The sequence below is a fragment of the Neophocaena asiaeorientalis genome, unplaced genomic scaffold (genome assembly GCF_003031525.2).
Source record: "Neophocaena asiaeorientalis asiaeorientalis breed wild unplaced genomic scaffold, Neophocaena_asiaeorientalis_V1.1 scaffold102, whole genome shotgun sequence".
Taxonomy (NCBI): Eukaryota; Metazoa; Chordata; class Mammalia; order Artiodactyla; family Phocoenidae; genus Neophocaena; species Neophocaena asiaeorientalis.
This window is the reverse complement of record NW_020175078.1, coordinates 1,667,953-1,688,893: the sequence shown is the minus strand read 5'-3', so window position 1 is coordinate 1,688,893 and position 20,941 is coordinate 1,667,953.

Sequence of the window (20,941 nt, the reverse complement as noted above, 5' to 3'; positions counted from 1 at the left end):
TAAATAAAAATTTTAAAAGCCTTTGACCAGCTCCAACAGTCGTTTTTAAAAATTAAGTCAGATTTGAAAATAACGTCATCACGTATCCCTGTGGACTGAGTTTCCATCCATGAAAAAATGAAAGAGAATAAGCAGGTCTAGATAGAGGAAGTGCAAACTGAGAAATCCTTTAAGGACTGGTCTCAGAGAACATTTTTAGATGTAATCTGGGAGATGGAGTGCACAGTGACATCTCCAAATTTGCTGATGACACCAGCTCTTCCTGATAGTGAAATGCCAGGGTGACATGAATAAATTGCAGGGATATCTTGAGAGACTGGAGGAGTAAGCCAAAAAGTAGTAACTGAGCTTCAGTTTCAGAAAGTGTAAGGAAGTGTGCTAGATTTGGGGAAAATACTCTAAACTTTATTATTGAATGACTCATTTATGCTCCATGCAAACAATCATAATGTTATGGACTGAATGTTTTTGTCCCTCCGCACCCTCATTTAATGTTGAAGCCCTAACCTCTAATGTGATGGTATCTGGAGATGGGGCTATAGGGAGGTGATTAGATTTAGATGAGGTCATGAGGGTGGGACCCTCAAGATGGGATTAGTATTCTTAAAAGAAGAGGAAGAGAGACAAGAGCTCACTCCCTCTCTCTGCCATGAGAGGACACAGGGAGAAGGCAGCTGTCTGCAAGACAGAAAAAGAACCCCCATGGGGAACAGACTTGGCAGGCTCCTTGATCTTGGACTTTCTAGCTTCCAGATTTGTGAGAAACAAATGTCTGTTGTTTACGCCACCCAGTCTATGGTATTTTCTTACAGCAGCCTGAGCAGACTAAGGCAGTAAGCTGAAAAACAGTGACTGAGCTTCACTTTCAGAACATGTAAGGTAGTATGTTGGATTTAAGAGAAATCCTCTCAACTTTATGTATTGGATGAGTCATGCATTCTTCATGCAAATATTTGTTGAGCACCTACTATATAACCAGGACGGTGCTAGGCTCTGGGGATAGCAAGATAAAGAAAGCATGTTTTTTTCCTATTGGGGGAGACAGAGCCATATAACTTATTATGTGACAAGAGCTATTTCAGGAACAGTAATAAAGAGCTCTGAGAACACAGAAAATTGATCCTGAGAGAACTAAGGAAGGCTTCTCCAAGTAGGTTACATTTGAGTTGTATCTTAAAGGCCAGGAAGAGGAAGGAGCAGTTTTCCATAAAGGCAAGAAAGGCAGGGAATGCAATGCTTGGTCTGGTCTGTTTGACTTATTTTTTGAAACTTTCCTTTAATTCTAAATAAAACGCTACCCAGAAACCTAACTTGAAAGACAGATTAAAGCAGCCTTTTGGCCTGGGCTTGCTTCAGATTCTTCACCTCTCCACCTGGTCCCCAGACACTGCCACAGATCATGGGGACTCTTGGAATACCCTGTGGAAACAAGTGACATGGCCTGGCAATCAATCAATCAATCAATCAACCAATTGCTACTAAATACAAATATCAGATTGTCAAAAATGTTTTGGAAATGACACTGAGTTAAACAAATCAGTCAGGTCTCTCTATTCCAGGTTTTCTCAGTGCCTTTAGTATGCTATCAGGAATCATGACTCTCCAAGTTGGGGGCTATACAATATACCATTTCCCAAACACTGTGCCTTTATTTTTCTTAGGGAATTTCAAAAAGGTTAGTCTCTGTGCCTACACTTCAGGAGACGTGGTGATGGCCAAATAAGGCTCATCTCAGACATACGCAGATTTCACTTAGAATCCAGGTCTTCTGACACTCATTTCAGTTGCTCTTTTTCCCAAATTATTATGATTATTTTATGGATATAAGACTATGGAGAGTGGCCATTTTCTCCCACAAAACACTATTTTTTTACTTTTCTCAGACACAGTCTGGATGGGGGTGCTAACTGTTGGGTTTTTACAGCACTAAACAAATTTGTTTGTTTGTTTTTAAAAAAAAACTTTCATCCAGTTTCATTGTTTTCATGTGTACCAAGCTCATGTTTCTTTCCCAAAGCCCTAAGAGGCTATGACTCAAGTGCTATGTTAATTTTAAAATGTAAAGGAATGAAACATCTGTTATCATGACAGGCCCTCAGGACTTTCATTTTCCAATGAGAAGGGTGAGAAATAGATTTAGAAGCGAAGGAAGATAAAGACCCAGGTGATACTCATTTAGCACAATCTCCAGATACTGGGAAAAAACTTCTCAGATAGGGGTCAAGCTCACAGAAATATCTTATCCTTCTCTCTGTGTTATAAAGTAGCCTCTGGCTCATCTGTGTCTTGCCTTGACTCCCCACTGCTACATCCCCTGCACCAACTGCAATCTTTACTTCTGAGGATGTATCTCTGTGCCAAGTGGAAGATGATACTTTGAGCTGGGAAATTAAGTTTTGTTTTGTGGATTTATTTTTTTAATCTAAGATCTGGGTCATCATTGTCTCGTTACCTCTTGAAATTTATACTGTAGTTCAGAAAAACAGAATTTGGGGGTAAGCATACAGGAGACAGGAGAACTACTGGGCATCAGTGTGTGAAAGTGACGTCAGTAATCTGAGAAGCAACTTCCTGGAGAGAAATCCACACCAAAGCAATCAGAGCATCAAAAGAAGGAGGCATCCCCAAAGGGCACTAGGAATGGAGCAAAAGTCTAAGTGCAAGATAACTGGGGAGAAAACAGGAGAGAATGGGAGGGTTCAAAATGGAAGACGGTGCTTACATTCTGGAAAACGTCCATGAGACCCAAACACAGCCATGGCATATTTTTCAGAGGGTGTGATGGCTCTGACAGGCATAGAGAGACATCCAGTGAGGGTTGTTACCTAGCAGGGAAAATTAGCACCTTTTATACTGTCACCACTTTGAAACTCCATGGAAAGTTTTATTTAATTTGACTGAGTAGACAATTCTGGGAAGAGAGCAAAGGTCACAATCTAATTCCTAAGAGAGTCTGCCAGCATCATTATCTTCATCTTCCAGCTATTGAGCACCTACTACATGTTCTATGAAAAACACTTTATGCCGTGTATCTAATTTAATCTTAATAACAAGCCTGTAGAGTGGCCTCTTTATTCTCATTTTATTGATGAGGAAACTATATTTCATAGAGTTAAGTAACTTGCCCTAGGTCATACTTGTCTTAGTTGGAAACACAGACTCATACCTTCTGGCTCTAGTGCCATCATACCAAGGAGAGCCACTCCCTGTCTTCTTTCTCCCTGTGCCCATTTCAGACATGACTAATCAGTCACAGATCTCCTTCCCACTGTACAGGGTTCCAGAATCCTTCTCAGCATATTATAGGGATCCACTACCAATCGGTCAGGGGATACTTAAGAGGTAAGACCAGTGTTCTATCCCTGTTCTACACCATTCTGCATCCCTCTCTTATGTAGGCAAGCACGTGTAGACAGAGGAGGCTTGCAAAATGGGACCAAGACCAGAGCCCAGATGACTGGGGAGATGCCTAAGAAAAAGAGAACAAAAACTGGCAAAACTTGAGTCCAGGAAAGTCAAATAAAACAGGGAAGTGCTGAAAGTCCTCTCAGTCCTGGCACAGTTAGGGAGTCAAAGAGTGGTACAACTGAGTGGTAGAAAAGGTGAGCTGAGATTTCAGGGATGAGGCTGTTGCACTTGGTTTATGCTACTTCTTGAGTGTGCGCAACATTGGGACTGGATATTTTTACTGTAGTTGTAGGAAAATAAGTAAGGCAGAAGTAAGAGGGCTGAGCTATTCAGGACTGGGCTTGCAAGGTAGTTTTGGTTGGCTTGTAGAAATCTGCAAGTACATGTATCTGACATGGACTGATGAGCCATTCATTAGAAGCAACTAGTTCATTGATTTTTTTTTCTTTCATTGAATTAACTAAGTCCAGCAGTTGAAATTAACATCTTTAGTCAAACAAATATTTGATTCAGGGGGAAAATTCTGTAAAAAAAGAATCTTTTGGAAGGAAAAAAAAGTTGTTATACTTAAGGGTTCACATTTTAACCAAATGGCACACAATATGTCCATGTCAAATTAGCTGGAATTATTTTTAAGGTCCACAAAAATCACAGATATTGACATATGTAATACTCTATGCTGATTACTAGAGTTTACAATGAATTTACATTCTAGGAATGTAATGATGGATCACATGGTCACTGCCCCCCTGGGATCTTACATCTTATTAGAAGCAAAAGACATGTAAATAAATAGATGAAATATATTTTCCTCTTTGTAGTGATATACTTATATAGACAGATTGAGAAGTATTATGGAAAAAACATACTTCTCTCTGGGGGTAGCTGGAAAAGGCTTCACACAGCCTGAGGATAAGCACAGGATTTGGTGAGGCAGAAAAGATGGAGAAGTGGGAAATGGAGATGAAGAAGGGATTAGGCAGAGGAAACAACTTGCAAAGGGACAGAGCAGAAAAAAAAGCTACAGTGAGAGGAAGATCACCAGTGGTACAGAATGGCTCTACTGTGAAGTGCAAGGCCATGAGAGGTAAGAGGCAGGAGCTGAGGCTGGCCAGACAGACAGAGGCTGGGTTATAAATGGCTTTGTGTGTCATGCTAAGGAGTCCCGTCCGATGATGAAAGTGTTGGAGCTTTCAGGTAGTTGTGCATTTTGGACAGATCACTGTGTACGTTGAGTGGAGGAAGTATTGGAGCATGATGAGACGGGATCCAGAAAGATCTGTGAGCAGAAAAAAAGTGATTAAGACATGAACTAAGGTGGAGGCAAAGGAGGTAAAAGGGTAAATTCCTGAGACATTGAACATCAACTAACTCAGCTGTGTGGGTAAGGGGGGCAAAGAAGAGGCATACATTCCAGCATGGCCCTGGGAGCAGGTACATAATGAATCGAGGGCAAAGAAGAAAGGGATTTTAGAAACAGCCAACCTGAAGTTTACAAGTGGGAACAGAGCTACTGAAGTATTATTACATGCAGTTGAAAATATTTCAATAGCACTTTTTATTAAAGGAACAAGAATAATTTTGGTAGAGAAGCTGGAATAAGTGAAAAAGGACAACAATTAAAAGAAAAGCCACTCAGAATCCCACTTCCTAGAGATAAACTATTGGTAACACTTTAGTACACCTGTAGGTGCTTCTAACACTCAAAACCACATCAATTTAAAAAATATTGTGTCTTGCTTTTCTCACTTAATGTCAAGGAAATATCTCTCATATTATTAAGAATTCTTCAAAAACTATGATGTCTAATGAATATATCACATTTGATCTCATAATGAACTACAGAGTATTTCACTATTCCCATATTTTGGGACAAATAGTTCAGTATGATTAGACTGTAAGTACAAGGACGTGTTCCAAGTATCTGGACATATAACTCTTTTTCTTAGTTTCTAATCATTTCATTAAGATAGGTTAATGCATTTACAAGTTTCCAATCTACTTTAGGAGGTACAGATGGTTTGGTGTCAGAAGGGCATGAATTTACATGTCTTCTCAGTGTGGCTGAATTCTATCCCTCCCAGGTTCTAGCACTTTCCACACTGTATGCCTGTAATGCTTATCAGCTATTAATACTTTGTAGTTACCCTAAAAATGGTAAATTTTGTCAGAATTCAGTTGCTTATTTTCTAAAAGGTTTGCATGTGTAGGGAATTTACATATCTGAAATTAAACACTTGAAAATATAATCTGGGGGATTTTTTTTTCTTAGTGAACTTAAAGAAATGAAATGACTTCAATATCCCACATACATAATACAATAATATAAACCAAACTCTTTCAGAATTTTTGACATATCATTTGTGAAGTTTTTTTTCACTTAAAGCATATCTACATGTTTTCACACCTGACAAGAAAGGATTTAATGAACTAATTTAAATTTTAGATGACATGGTGAAAGTGTCACCAATTCCCCATGTTGACCTGCATAAGCAAATAAACTCAGCTAATATATTTGAGATATTATGTCATTGTTGGGCCATTCAGTATCTTGAGAGACCATTTTGGTTTTCTTATATTTAGCTTAAATGACTTACATCTTTTTTACAACACTAAGCAAGTAAAAAATTAAAATTCACTTAACCTTTTTTATCATTAGATAATGGCCAAATGCTTATCTCAAAGATTATTTCACTGAATGAAATCCACTTTTATTTATTTTTTTCCACTGAAAGTGAAAGACGATTTTGTATGTATCCCTCCTTAATCATCTTAGGTCCACTGGAATTTATCCTCTTTTGAAATGTTTAGAGGACTAGATTTTATCACTTTCCCTTGCTACTAACCTCTGTATGAAGAATTCACACTTTCAAAGCTAAGAATATCCTTAGATGTTACTAGTTATCTGCATCTAATGGGTATGCAAGTGAGTGGCCAGGGTCTCCAGGGCAGTTGTGAGATGTGTTAAAAATATGTAAATAAAAACTCATGTATGTGTCATGGTGAAGGGAGGTGCTTAATGGGCCCAAGGACTCCTCTCTCTGATTCTTCACCCCTTCTTCCTATGAAGTTCCCTAATAGGTTCATAAAATCTCAGCACCTAATCTGATTAAATCTTTAGGTACTTATCTAGCTAACTCTAAGAAATCAATTTTCTCTTTATACAAATTCTTATTTGATGTTCAACCGTCTTCAGTTTTGCTGTGACACGGTCTGTGAGCCCAAAGGATTAAAGATGTAAGCTGCTGTGTGTGTCATTCACATGCAGATAGATCAAGGGCCCTGGCAAGAGTTAGGAAGAGCTGGTAGTGTTGTCACTTACCAGTACAAAAGTTGCTCAAAACGGACAGTGACAGAGTTGAGAGCCATTTACGGTGGTTATAGATCACTCTGCACACCAGAAAGGATAAATCACACAGAAAAAAATTAAGAGAGCAAATTAAAATGTTGTTTCTCCTAGAAAGTCTAAAGAGAGGTGCTTACAGATTAGTTTACCTTTAGTCTTTAGTACCTCCTATGAGGAAAAGATAGGCACTTTACAAGGTTGGTTGTTTTCTTTTTCCTTTTTGCCTAATTTTGATTTTTAAGAGTGACTTTGACTTTTATTTGATCATAATATTCCATCACGAGAAAACAATTTGGCCCATGTTCTATTCCATTTCTCTTCTTTTCTGTTGCTGTTGGTGCTGTTTGTTTTCGTTTCGTTTCTGGCGTTCCTGAGGAAAGATCGGCCCGGCATGGGTCCTGCTACGGTAGGGAACCCAAAACTCCCCTTGGGGCCCTTCCCTCAGAGAACAGAAAACCAAGAGGAACTAAGCTACAGGTTAGGATACATCCTCAAGTTCCCAGTCCCTGAGTCAGGACAGTTTTTTTTAAATTCACTCATATGGTAAACCTTTTATTAGGTTTCTACCAAAATTATAAACCCGTATTCTAATTCCGAATCAAGGGTTAGGGGACGGAGAGGGGCAGAATTCCCTTGGCAGAAGTAGTCTATTAAGGGATCCACATTCTCCAACACATCATCATCATTCAGTAATGATGACAAAATCAGGCCCTGTCCTCCAAAGCCGTGAGCTTTGTCCTTGTATAACCACATGTAAATTGGAAACGATTACCCTGCCCATAGGTCTGGCATATTCCAGCCAGCAGTCATCATTAGGCTGTGTTCTCAGAGCCAAGCAAACAGGATGGTGAACACTGAAAACACAAACATATAGAAGGAATTCGCAAACAGCAGTTTTCCCATTAAGATGTATCATACCGACCGCACAGAGGAAAATTCTGGCCCTAATTTAGTGCAGGTTTGTATTTGGCACGTGTTACCTGTAGAGCATCTGAGTAAATTACTGATGTCACTTGTATTTCTCTCGGAGACGAGGGAAATAGGTTATTGGCACAATAAAACATCCAGAGGCATTTAAAATGTCAGTCTAATCGCAAGAACCAGTAAGGCTTTTAATTACCTTCTGTGCAATTTTTTTTAATTGCTCCGATGGTAAGTTCCTGACAGAGCAGCTGTAACAAACTTAAACATTTTTTTTCTGAAGCTCTCTGAATAAAAAAAATGTAATGTGAGGTGGCAGGGTAAAGTTGGGCGTCTCTTTTGTTGCAGGCTCTCTGCAGGAATTCTTGTTGCTTGGTCACTAATAGAATCCTACCTTCATGCTCATCCAACTACCTGCAGCGCTTTCATTTGCTGATGACATTCTTTGGAAAGAGTATCTGTTTGTCATCACCCTCCCTCTTAGAATATTCTAAACCAGCCGGTCTGCAGAGCTAGGCCATCGCCGAGGCCAATTCCCACATTTTCTTTGGTGCTTGCTTCATTCTAAGTTTGAAAAAAGGAGGATTCACAATTCTTTTCTTGAGCTGTGCCTGACACTGTTGTGAGGGAAGCTTCTATTTTCTACAGTTTGCATCCCTTTCAGCTCTACCTTCCATTTTGATAGAGCTCTCCTTTATTTATTTGCAAACACTCTCGTCCTTCAGGCCTCAATGGGGAGAAAGAAGCAGGACCTTGGGCCATATTGACCAAAAAAAACCAGAAAGAGATGATTAAAAGCAAAGATGCCTGAGAACTCTAACATAGTTCTCCTGGCCTGGTGGTTGGTATTTGTTACCATGTTATCGTAGATATAAGAACGTGCAATGAATGTTGCCCCCTTTCCTACGTACTGCCTCTGCATCCTACATTTGCATTCACTAGAATCTCTCTGTTGTGATGCTGTTTGTGTTTGCATGGGCCCTTTGATCTGAGGATCACCAAGGTCAATCCTGTCTTCTTCAGTACAGTCAAATGTGGTGCCTCAGTGGAGAGAAAGATGCAGTGGAGTGTGGAGTGAGAGGAAGAATGACGTAAAGCAAAAGGGTCCAAGACAATTTCCGAGCAGGGGCAACGCGCGGCAGAGGCTCCCACACTGTGCCCTCCTTTACAGACTCCCGGGGCTGGGAAATAATCCGAGAAACTTCCTTTTGGTTGGATTAACCTTGTTCTGAGGCAGCCACTTCATACTATTGATATACTTGAAATTGTATAACATGGTTTTCCACTATTTAATGCGATTATATACTTGCCAAGCCCATAAAGCCATCCTTTTTTGAGCACTGGAGCTACAGATTGTGTTTAATACAGGAATATGCCAAGTGTGAGTTCGATTTCCTAACTGTAGTCATCTTCTCAGGTCCTGTTTTCTCTTCTTGGACTTGGTTCTCAGTTATATAACCTCCCATGTAATTGACACTTTTGTCATCAAGGTTTTTCCTTGCTTCCTATGTGTGGCTCTCAGTGACAGGCCATGGCGGTATATAACCTCCATGGAAAAGGGGCAGAGCCCTGATGTGTTGAGGAATACCAGGACTGAAAGGAGCTGTCGAAAGAGAATACTGTCCCTTCAAACTTGCCTGTATTCCAGGCTCCTTAGAATAGGAGGTAAATCTACAAGTCGCCTACCCCCTGCTTCTGCATATATACTGCTTCTGTCCCAGCAGTACTGATAGCTACCTTTCACTGATATACTGAGCATTTAAAAATCTCATTTTAAATGTATTGATACATACATGTAAAATAAATAATGCACATAACATCTCTTTATGCTTATAAAAATGCTCCAATATTCTAATTTTACACGTGAAAAATACTCCAAATGGTGGCTAATCTGAGATTCAAATTCAAGTATGTAAGACTCAAAAGCCCCAGATATTTTTACTATACTTCATTTTCTTCCTTTTGCTCAGGAAAGAAAAAGGACATCAGGTGAAAACTTTAACTTTTGAAATGCTAGTTAGGAGAAGGAGAGCTTCTTGAGGAGTGATATTTAAGATAAGGGCCATGTCAGAATCTCCTGGAAAATCTCAAACATCTCTCTTTAAGATCCATTAACTCCAAAATACTTCCCCTGCATACCCGAGAAGCACAGGCACAGTGAAAGAGAATTACTCGTGGAAGGATCAACTACCCCTTAGCAGCCAAAAGACTGAGAACTCCTGATCTTGGTATCTCCTTATACAAAACTCCTTATACAAAACCTTATACAAAACCATGCACAGTGCACGACTCTGTGTGCCTGTGTGCGTGTGTACGAGTGTACCTAATGCAGTAAATGCAGTGCCTTGAAAAACACTGGAATTATTTAATTAATTCACATATTAATTATAATTAATGCAATTATACATCTTTACGCACAGGTACATGCACACATTCTTATTCCCCTCTCCCCCTAACACACATCCTCATCATACCTATAAGGCCCAAGTGAGGACATTTCCTCACTTGAAGTGAAGATCCTGGTAGGAAACAGTTGGCACACTCGAAATGGGACTAAATGAGGAGGGATTATTTACGAAGCTGTGGTTAGGAATCCAGTCGAGTATAGTGCAGTACCATAAAGCATAGCATATCACTCCCAAGTATGAAGGAACAAGGGGACTGAGAACTTATTAGCATCCAGAGAGACACTGTATGAAGAGATTATACTAAGTGAAGTAAGTCAGAAAGAGAAAGACAAATACCATATGATATCACTTATATGTGGAATCTAAAATAGGGCACAAATCAACTTATCTACGAAACAGAAACAGACTCACAGACATAGAGAACAGACTTGTGGTTGCCAAGGGGGAGGTGGGTGGGAGAGGAAAGGACTGGGAGTTTGGGATTAGCAGATGTAAGCTATTATATATAGGATGGATAAACAACAAGGTGCTACTATACAGCACAGGGAACTATATTCAATATCCTGTGATAAGCCATAATGGAAAGGAATATGAAAAAAAGAATGTCTACATGTGTATAACTGAATCACTCTGCTATACAGCAGAGATTGACACAACACTGTAAATCAACTATACTTCAATTTTAAAAAGTTAAATTTAAAAAAAAGAGATTCACCTGCCAGTCGTTGTGACCTTTAATAGAGGGATGTGGCCAACCCATGATGACCCAGAAGGGAGGTTATGGGGTGGGAAGAGGGGGTGGATAGATACCATGACCTCAATTTCTCCTGTCTTCTGATTTCCTTCCCCCTGCACCCCACTGGCCAACCCAATGGGACACAAGAGTCCACTAAAGCACGAGATGTGGGTCAGCTTTTAAGGACACAAAGAAGAGTTGAAAAAAATGTAGAGGGCGAATCCAGCAGGCCACATAGAAGACGTCTAGTTAGGTATATAGATTGGCGTATCTGAGAATTGTTAGAAGGGCCTTATCAAAACTTGGGGGAAAAGTAAGTACCATGTTAATACAAATTCTGATTTACCTCTGAATCCTCTTGGATTACTATTTAATGAAGGCTTACTGCTTGAGAAGTACTGTGTCAAACCCTTTAAATACACCATAACTTCCTTCATCATCACTCTTATGAGGTAGGTACTGTCATCCCTATTTTACAGGCGAGAAACTGAGTTGTCTAACTCTCAGAAACTTGTCAAAGACTGTGGATAACAAGCAGGAGAGCTTACGTTCAAAGCTCAGCCTGGCTGACTCCAAAGCTAGACTCTCCCTCATCTTACAGTTTACTGCAGGCTGAATGGAGCAACAACCTAAGAAAGTGCTTGTGGGAAATCCAGGCCTTGTATATAAGGTTAATACTCAGAGAAAGCAACAGAATTTGAGCCAGGACTGAGTTATACTATTTAGGTAAATCAAAGGAATTTAACATTTTCATCCTTCAAAGTATGAATGCAGTAGATGTTGCCTGGGCTCCCATCCACAGCCCTTAGACTCTACCACTTCCAGGTGCTCTAGCTGATTTTCAGTTCCCAGCGTCTACACCAGAAGTGCAGAAGCCCATGCTGCCCTTGTGTGTGACAAGCCATTTGTACCCGAAAATCATCATCCTTTGGAAAAAAAGCCTTCAATCAGTGACTCTTAGGAATCGGTATAACAATGGCCCAGTTCCCCTACCACTCACGTGAGATGATTCTGAGGTGTGTTTTATATTTGTCCCCAAACTTTTCCCACAGGATTAAGACCCAGTTTTCCACTTCTGGTGGCAGGCTCCGTAATGCACCCCTTTGGGGCTGGCTTCCCTTCTCTGTATCACTTTCCCATTTTCCTAGTGATGTTCCTTGCACTTCCTCTTACACTTAAATTTTCCTGGGACCACCCAAATCAGGAGAACTTCTACCAGAAGTTTTTATACCAGTTTTCCTAAGAAGTTCCTTAGGAAGGGATTCTAAAATGGAATCATTTGCTGGCCAGATGCCCCAAAGCAAATCATTGCTGGTAGAAGTGCCCTGGTGATAACCTTGCAATGCTATAACATCACAGTTATAGCTCAGCTGTAGTGAACTGGGATGGAATGGAGGTAGAAGTCGTTGAGAAATATGGCTACAGTCATAATTAAAAGGACCACGGATTACGTTGGTGCCGTTAATGCTATGATGGCTGAAAATGACTGGCTCCAGTCAGTCAGCCAACTACCAATTCAGAAGCGTGATATGAAAGCCAGAATGTATCTTTGACTGTGTTTTAAAAGACCCTTATCTCGTGCAGCCACAGGGTAGAAACTCCTAGGCTTTGTGAAATCATTAACAGCAAGCAGAAAAAAATCATGATCTGTGTAGAAAGGGAAAGAGGCAAAACAGACTGGAAGACAGAATTGTGAAGTCCATGTTTTCCCTAAAATATTGCACTGACTTAGAGCTGAGCAAGCACTTTTCCTGTGTGCAAATTTATCGGGAAAAGATGAAACCTGCAAAGCTATGAGGAAGAGGTACCTCGGCTGAGAAGTTTGGGAGCTACGTTTCCTTCTCTTTTCTTTAATGAGACATTGAATTATTCCAAGCAGCCAGCACTCTCTTCCTGAGAATGGCATAGGAACAGAGCATGCTGTTAGGCCACTTGAGATAAACAATTACTCTGAAAACAGAGACAGTCAATCAATTAAACAAATAAGATACTGTAGGCAAATAGCCATCTGCAAATGAAATGCAGGGTTGGTGGTAAAAGATGCTGAATAAATGTGAAATTTAATCTGTAATTACAATCTAAAACAAACCCTCTAAATATAGGGCCAGAGGTTCCAGGTACTTTGATGGAACTGGAGGACTGGCACAGAGGATCTGAAGGGGAATATTTTCCCTGGAAAAAGAAGCAGATGTGAGAAGGGAGCTGGGGGTCATTCTTAGAGATGGTCATCCTGGTAAGGATCACCTAAACCTGTCCATGCTTTGAATAGGATTGAGATTATACGCCTGTCCATGGAGGATGTTTTGGGACTATAAACTGAAGTGAGGAAGACGCCAGTGAAGAAAGCATCGCTCCCCTGATGGGATTATTAGGTGCCCCCTTTCCCAGTGTTGTTGATAATTTCTACTGCTGCCCTAGTCATGCACTATTCACAATACTGTTCACTCCCTCAGAAAATAGGTAGTTTGCTCGCTATTATAATCAGCACGAGGACTGGAAGATGGAGTTAAAAGATCTGGCCCTGAGTTCACTGTTCATATCCTACTGTATCAACTAGGTTTCTTCATTTATAAAATTAGCTCGGCAATATTTTCTTGGAGGTGCTATTGTGAGTATATAAGGCACCTTACCAGTGTTAGGTATTATTATTATTAACCCTTTGAATTAAAATTATTAGAATTCAGGCTGAGCCGCATGTGACCCACATTTTGCCACACGACCCAAGGTCTAATTTCAGGATTATGGCGACCAAGAGAACATGCCTTTCAGATTTCTGACTGGGGGGAATGTGATTGTTTAAGGGCCGTGGCTGCTGCTGTGTCTGCATGGAGGCCATGCCTCCTGTGGGCTGCTCCCAGACAGTCATGGAGTACAAGGGTAAACTGAGGCAGCCCTGTGCCTGGGAGACATCGGACTTCTCTGAAGCTGACCTTAGCTTGAGGGATCTTTGAGAGCCTCACCAAACTTTCCTTAGACCCGCACTGCAGCCTGCTGGGCTTTCCCCAGCTTCCTTCCCCTTCTCGCTCTCCTTCACTCAGGGTCAGATTGGATCCCAGTCTGACAGTTCTCCCAGCCTCTCTCAGCTCCCTCCCTCTTCCCTCCCAGGTATTTTCCCTAACACATTTCTTGCATGTCTAATCACATTTTAGCATCTGCTTCTCAAAGGACCCAAATGAACACAAGGATAAAATATTAGAATGCTGTGAGGGTATCACTGTTTCTCAGATGTGCATAGGTATTGATAGTGTTGTGGCTAAAAAACAATGCCACTTGTTTTTATTTATATTTTTCTATTTAGTACGGTAGATATAAGAATATATACCTTTCCTCTCTGGTACTCAGTGAAGCTATTTTACATTTTAAATGGTGGGAAAACTGCCTTTTTTTGCAATCGCTCCTGCATTGGACATTATAAAAAGCAAGCGGATCAGGACCCCTCTGGCCAATGTCACCAGAATGGGTTCTGCCTCTAAATTTCCCTCGTGTCATTTCAATCCTGGAAATTATTGTCCTTTTCCTTTCATTTAATTTGACTCTGCCCTACCCTCACCAACTCAGGCATCCTCTAGTAAACTTTCTCAGACAATTCCAAAACCACACTGGTTTTTCACTTCTACCATCTGCTTTAATACATTAAAGTGATCACAACTTGGCTTTGTTAAACTGAAATACCTTGGCTGTGTGGAAAAGAAATAATAACTTGATGAGAGAGGCTACAGGGCAGAGGCATTTTCAGAAATTGTGCTTAAAAATACTTCAGAAAATATTTTTCAAGCCCTTTAGCAAGAATTTGCTAACAAATGACCCTTAGCCATTTATTAAAGTAAATTTAGCAGGAATCCTACTGGGGAACATTTTTATGGTCTTGAGTGAGGTTCTGGGTGTGGTAAACCAAAGAAACTGCATTTCTTTGGGAACAGTAGCATGCCGTGTATTGGCAGGTACTCAGATATCCACCAATTAGTCCTATTTGCTGTTGGACTCTACATTTTATGCATGAAGAATGTCTTTGAGGCAGATAAAGAAGACAGTGATGAAAGTTTGTAGGAGGACAACTGGGGAGAAATCAAATCTAGACTAGGACCCAGGAACTTTGGTCTAAAAGAAAAACAAGTTTCATGACTCTCTTGGGGGCCATCTGTCCAAAGCCAGCCTGACTTTTTCCCTATTAAACCATAGCCCTTGAAGAGCACGGACCCTATCTAATAAGTGTTTAAGAAACTTATTGAATGGGCCTATGGATGGATGGATAAAAGGAGCCAGCAGGCCCCAAGACGGTTTGCACTGCTGTATCTATTTGTACTGCTGTATCTAAGGGGTCTCTATCCCCTAGGACTGCCTGCCAACAAAACCATGGTAGTCAGTTCAACATAGCTGTCTTTCCATGCTGCCTTTCCTGTCTTTCTGCCCCTAGGACACAGACCTGTCTGCCTGAAACTGTTCTATAGAGAGAACAGCCCAGCTGGAGTGTAGTGGGCTGGCCCTGCTTATCTCCTCTGTCCCCACTCTGCCAATGAGATACCATATGCTAATCAGCTAATGTCACTTGTCAGTCACCCAATTTATATTTATGCAGTGACTTCCAGATCAAAAGGCCCCGTGGAATCATCTGGCTCTCTCAAGGTCACAGGAGCAGTTAATACTGGGTAGGTGAAAGCCATGTTTTCTGACACCTTGTTTGTTGCAATTTCTATTAGAGGAGGCTATTTAATATATGCTATGTTTTGAGTTACTCAGACTTGGCCCCGTCTTTTCACTTAGAAGATACACATTTTCTAGAAGTTATATCTGTCCTTCAATCTTCTACAGTTCCATTGTTATTTTATTTGCAGGACCTGATGAACTCAGTAAAACCACAGGACAAAGCTCTCTTTCCTTGAGGAAAATGTATCCCTCCTTCCTCTTTAGTTGGAGTGTAGCTGGCATCACAGTTAGATGTACGTGCTTCTGCCCCTGAAGCTCCAGGAGCTTTGGATCTTGAGACAAAGTGCATGGAGCTTAAAGTGGTTTGAGCTGAGATGCATAGTTCAAGGTGTCATTCCATCTAGGAATAGCCGAGTATTCCAGGAGCATTTGGGTTTGGTGGCAAAGGAATCCAGGAGTGAATTTTCAGGCAATGCATCATAATTCGTGATTAAGGTTATCAGTAATATCTAACCTTTAGTAAATGCCAGCTGCGTAATGATGGCTAGCGCACTTTCTACAGATACTGCAGTGAGTTCAGCCAGGCCATAAGAATCTGTTTAATGGAATGCTAATGGGAAATGACCAGGATCTGACTACAGAAGATTAAAAGTGACAATGCTAATTGACTGCGGAGGTATCTACATGAAGAAGGGCCAGAAAAATCATTTAAGTCTAAATGAAATTGGACTGATTTGATACTCACGAAAAGTATCATCTTCTTGCTGTGTTTGGCACGGTGAATTAACTGCTTCATGTTTCTTAGAGAAGAGTCTTTGTGGAACAATGGGCTACAGTTGTCGGGAAAAGAACTTTCCTCAGCTGGATTAGAAAGAAGAATTGCAGCTAAAGGTTTCTCTGCTACCGCAATCACAGTGCTTAAACATCAGTGTACAATACTGGTATCTAAGTTTGAAAGGGTCTCAGAATCGTGAAGGGTGGCCCATTCTTTACCTGCACTGAGGTCAGAACAAGAAAGAGATTCAGCCGATGTTGGGAATATAGTTTAATTCTTAATTTTGACTTTTTTAATTTAGGAAGGGTATAATGACTAATGAAGCTTCAAAGTCAACATTATCTCTCTTTTCTGACTTGTTCAGTCATTCTTAGAAGCTTCTCTAATTTTTGTAGAATAAATAGATATGCACAGATTTCCCTGGTGACGCAGTGGTTAAGAATCCGCCTGCCACTGCAGGGGACGTGGGTTCGAGCCCTGGTCTGGGAAGATCCCGCATACCGCGGAGCAACTAAGCCCGTGCATCACAGCTACTGAGCCTGCGCTCCAGAGCCCACGAGCCACAACTACTGAGACCACGCCTAGAGCCCATGCTCCGCAACAAGAGAAGCCACCACAATGAGAAGCCCGCGCACGGCAATGAAGAGCAGCCCCCGCTCACCTCAACCAGAGAAAGCCCGTGTGCAGCAATGAAGACCCAACACAGCCAAAAGTAAATAAATAAATTAAAAAAAAAAAAAGATATGCACAACTTTCTCATCCATCAACTATGCTGTGTTCCCAACCATATCAGGGGATTTGCTCACACTGTGCTCTCCCTGCTCGCAGGTACGTAATACCTACCCATCTCTCAGACCTCAGCTTAAATGTTTTTTAATCTTTTTTTTTCAGGGACATTTTCCTGAACACCCAGACCAGGTGGATATACACTATATCACTGTAGCTAAGAACACAGAATCTAGAGACAGGACACAGAAGCTAGATGAAAACTGACTTGGCCAGTGGCCAGCTCTGTGACCTTCCGCAAGTTACTAATCCTTCCATTGCCTCAAGTTCTTCAGCTATTCAATGGAAATGATAATTATTGCAATTATACTTTGTAGGGTTGTAGGAAATAAATATAAGGAGTTTCTATTATTGTTATAAAGCTCTCATAGCCCTGTGTACTTCATTGATCTTTTCGTATTAGTACTTTTAGTACTAATTAGTTCATATGTTGCTATGACTATTTGATAGATATCGTTCTCTCCCACTACAATATAAGTCCCATGATGTTAGGGAGTTTACCACTGGATCTCCAGGACCTAGGACAGTACTAATTCATACTAGACACTAATTAAATATTTGACTGAATAAATGAATGAATGAATAGTGGCTTCTGTAGGTGGCAGCTTACAACTTCTTATATTGTGGGCAATGACAGCCATTTCTACCCTAACTTTTCACAACTGTTCACTCAGTGCTTCTCATTACCTACACCTCTTAGATATTAGGGTCTCCAAATTACTTCTGAATGACTCTCGGCATGGCTTTCTGGTATACACCTGAGAACAGCAATTCTCAACTCTGGTATGTAGTGAGCTGAAAAGTTTTCTAAGTAATTTGTTACTGAAAATGGTAGAAAGACCAAAGTTTGCAAAAGACATGCTATTTTTACTTATTAAGGTAAAGTTTATAAACAGTGAAATGCACACTTTTTGAGATTTCACAAATGCATACCCACTTGACTACCACGCGAATCAACAGTATATTTCCATCACCCCAGAAAACTGCCTCTTACCTATATTTGGTCAATCCACAACTCCCACAGACAATCTCTGTTCTGATTTTTTCCCCACCATCACTGAGATATAATTTACATACAACATTAAGTGTGAAGTGTGCAACGTGTTGATTTGATACACTTGTATATTGCAAAATGATTACCACCACGGCGTTAGCTAATGCCTCCATCATATCATATAATTACCATTTCTTTTTGTGATACAGATGTTTAAGATCTACTCTCTTAGCAACTTTCAAGTGTATAACACAGTATTATTAACTATAATCCCCATATACTTTACATTAGATTCCCCAAACTTATTCAACTTGTAACTGGAAGTTTGCACTCTTTGAACAGCATCTCCCCATTTCCCCCATCCCCCAACCCCTGGTAACTACCATTCTACTTTCTGTTTCTATTATTTGGTTTTTTTTAGATTCTACACATAAGTGATATCATCCATCATTTGTCTTTCTCTGCCTGACTTATTTCACTAAGCCTAATGCCACCAAGGTCCATCCATGTTGCCAAAAATGGAAGGATTTCCTTCTTTCTCATGGCTTAATAATATGACAGTGTGTGTGTGTTTACGTGTGTATGCCACATCTTCTTTATCCGTTCATCTACTGATGGACACTTAGGTTGTTTCCACACCTTGGCTATTCTGAATAATGCTGCAATGAACGTGAGACCGCAGCTATATTTTTAAGAGCCTATTTTCATTTCCTTTGTGTATCTACTGTAGGTTTTTGCTTTGTAGTTACCAGGCTGTTTACATAAAACATCTCCAGATAAAATACTCTATTTCACACTTGTAACAATTTATCTTTGATCACATACAATAACTCTATCCTTTGACTCCAGCCCATGTGTTTGATTTCACCATTTACCTCTTTTAATATGGTGTCTTCATCAATAAATTATTGTAGCCATAGTGATTTTTAATACACTTGTTTTTTTTAGCTTTTATACTAGAGTTAAGTGGTTAACACTTCACCATATTACAGTATCAGGCTATTCTGAATTTGACTATATACTTACATTACCAGTGTGTTGTATATTTTCATGATTTCCTGTTGCGAATTAGCATCCTTTCATTTCAGCTGGAAGAACTTTCAGTGTTTCTTGCAAGGCATGTCTAGCACTGATGAATTCCCTCAGCTTTTACTTCCCTCAGCTTTTATTTGTCTGTTTCTTGTAAGGCACGTCTAACACTGATGAATTCCCTCAGCTTCTATTTGTCTGGGAAAGTCTTTATCTCTCCATTTCTGAAGGACAGTTTTGTCAGATTAAGGGTTCTTGGTTGACAATTTTTTTCTTTCAACGCTGTGAATATATCATCCCTTTCTTTCCTGACCTGCAAAGCTTTGGCTAAGAAATCTGCTGATAGCCTTATGGGGGAGGGGGGTTCCTTTGTAAGTTACAAGCTTTTTTTCTCTTACAGATTTTAAGATTCTCTCTTTGTCTTTGATTTTTGACAGTTATATATAACATATATCATATAACATTATATCTATGATAATGTATCTTGGAGAGGATCTCTTGAAGCTGATTTTGTTTGGTGACCTATGAGCTTCATAAATTTGGATATCCAAATCTCTCCCCAGATTTGCCATTATTTCTATCATTATTTCTTTAAGTTATATTTCTGTCCCCTCTCCCAACCTTCTCCTTTTGGAACTCTAATTATTCACAGATTGGTTCTTGGGATGGTATCCCGTATGTTGCATTGGTTTTCTTCACTCTTTTTTCATTTTAAAAAACGTGTTCTCCTCTGAATGGAAAATTTCAAAGTTCCTGTCTTCTAATGCACAGATTCTGTCTTCTGCTTGATCCATTCTATTGGTGATGCTCTCTATTACATTTTTCATTGTATTCATAGTATTTTTTAGTTCCAGAATTTCTGTTTGGTTCTCTTTTTTAAAATTCTGTCTCTTTGTTAAATTCATTTGGTTTGTGTATTATTTTCCTGATTTCTTGAATTCTTGTTTTCTGGTAGCTCACTGAGTTTCATTAAAACAACTTTTTAAAATTCTTTATCAGGGAAAGGGCAGATCTGCCTGTCTTTGGGTTTGGTTACTGGGCGATTATTGTGATCCTTTGATGGTATCACGCTATCTTGATTTTTTTCATGTTCCTTGAAGTTTTGTGTTGCTCTCTTTATTTTTAAAGTAGCAGTCACCTCCTCTAAGCTTCATAACTGCCTTCCACTCCAACATGTCCAAATTTGTAATTTTTTGGAGAGTGTTGCAAATTCTCCTCTGAAAACCTGGACTTCCACAAAGCCTCTGTCATCTATGGTGATTACCTAAGACAATGTTTTCCAGGGGATCCTGGCCCATGGCCATGAGGGGCTGGAACTAGTTCATGGGCTAGGGCAGTGTCCATTGCTGGGAGGTCTGTCTGCCTATCACACATATGAGACTCCTCCTGGGTCCCTTGGCATTTGGGGCTGGATCCCACAGCTCCCTCAATAGCACTTTCGTCTGAGGATGGATGCTGAATTCTTGGCGGTAGGGATAAAATTAGGGCCATTTTATGCTTCCATGATGCTAACATGACTTCAGTTCTCATTTCTAACACCATAGATCGATTTGCCTGTTCTTGAACTGTACAGTAAGTCCCCTACATAGGAACCTTCAAGTTGTGAAATTTCAAAGATGCGAATGTGGAGCTTACTAATGAAGACCTGATGGAACTGGAGGCCCAGAGAAAGGACGAAGAGAGACAAGAGGAAGAAGAAGTAACTGAAGAACCAAAGAGATTCACGACGCAGGAAATGGCAAGGGGATTTTCTTTTTTGAGGAAGCACTGTTAGTTTCTGAGGCACAGGACTCGGACGTAGAATGGTACAGGAAGGTTGCAGCAGCCATTCAGAATGCAATCCAGTGCTACCGTGTCACCTATGATGGGGGAAAAAAAAAACTACTACCCAGAC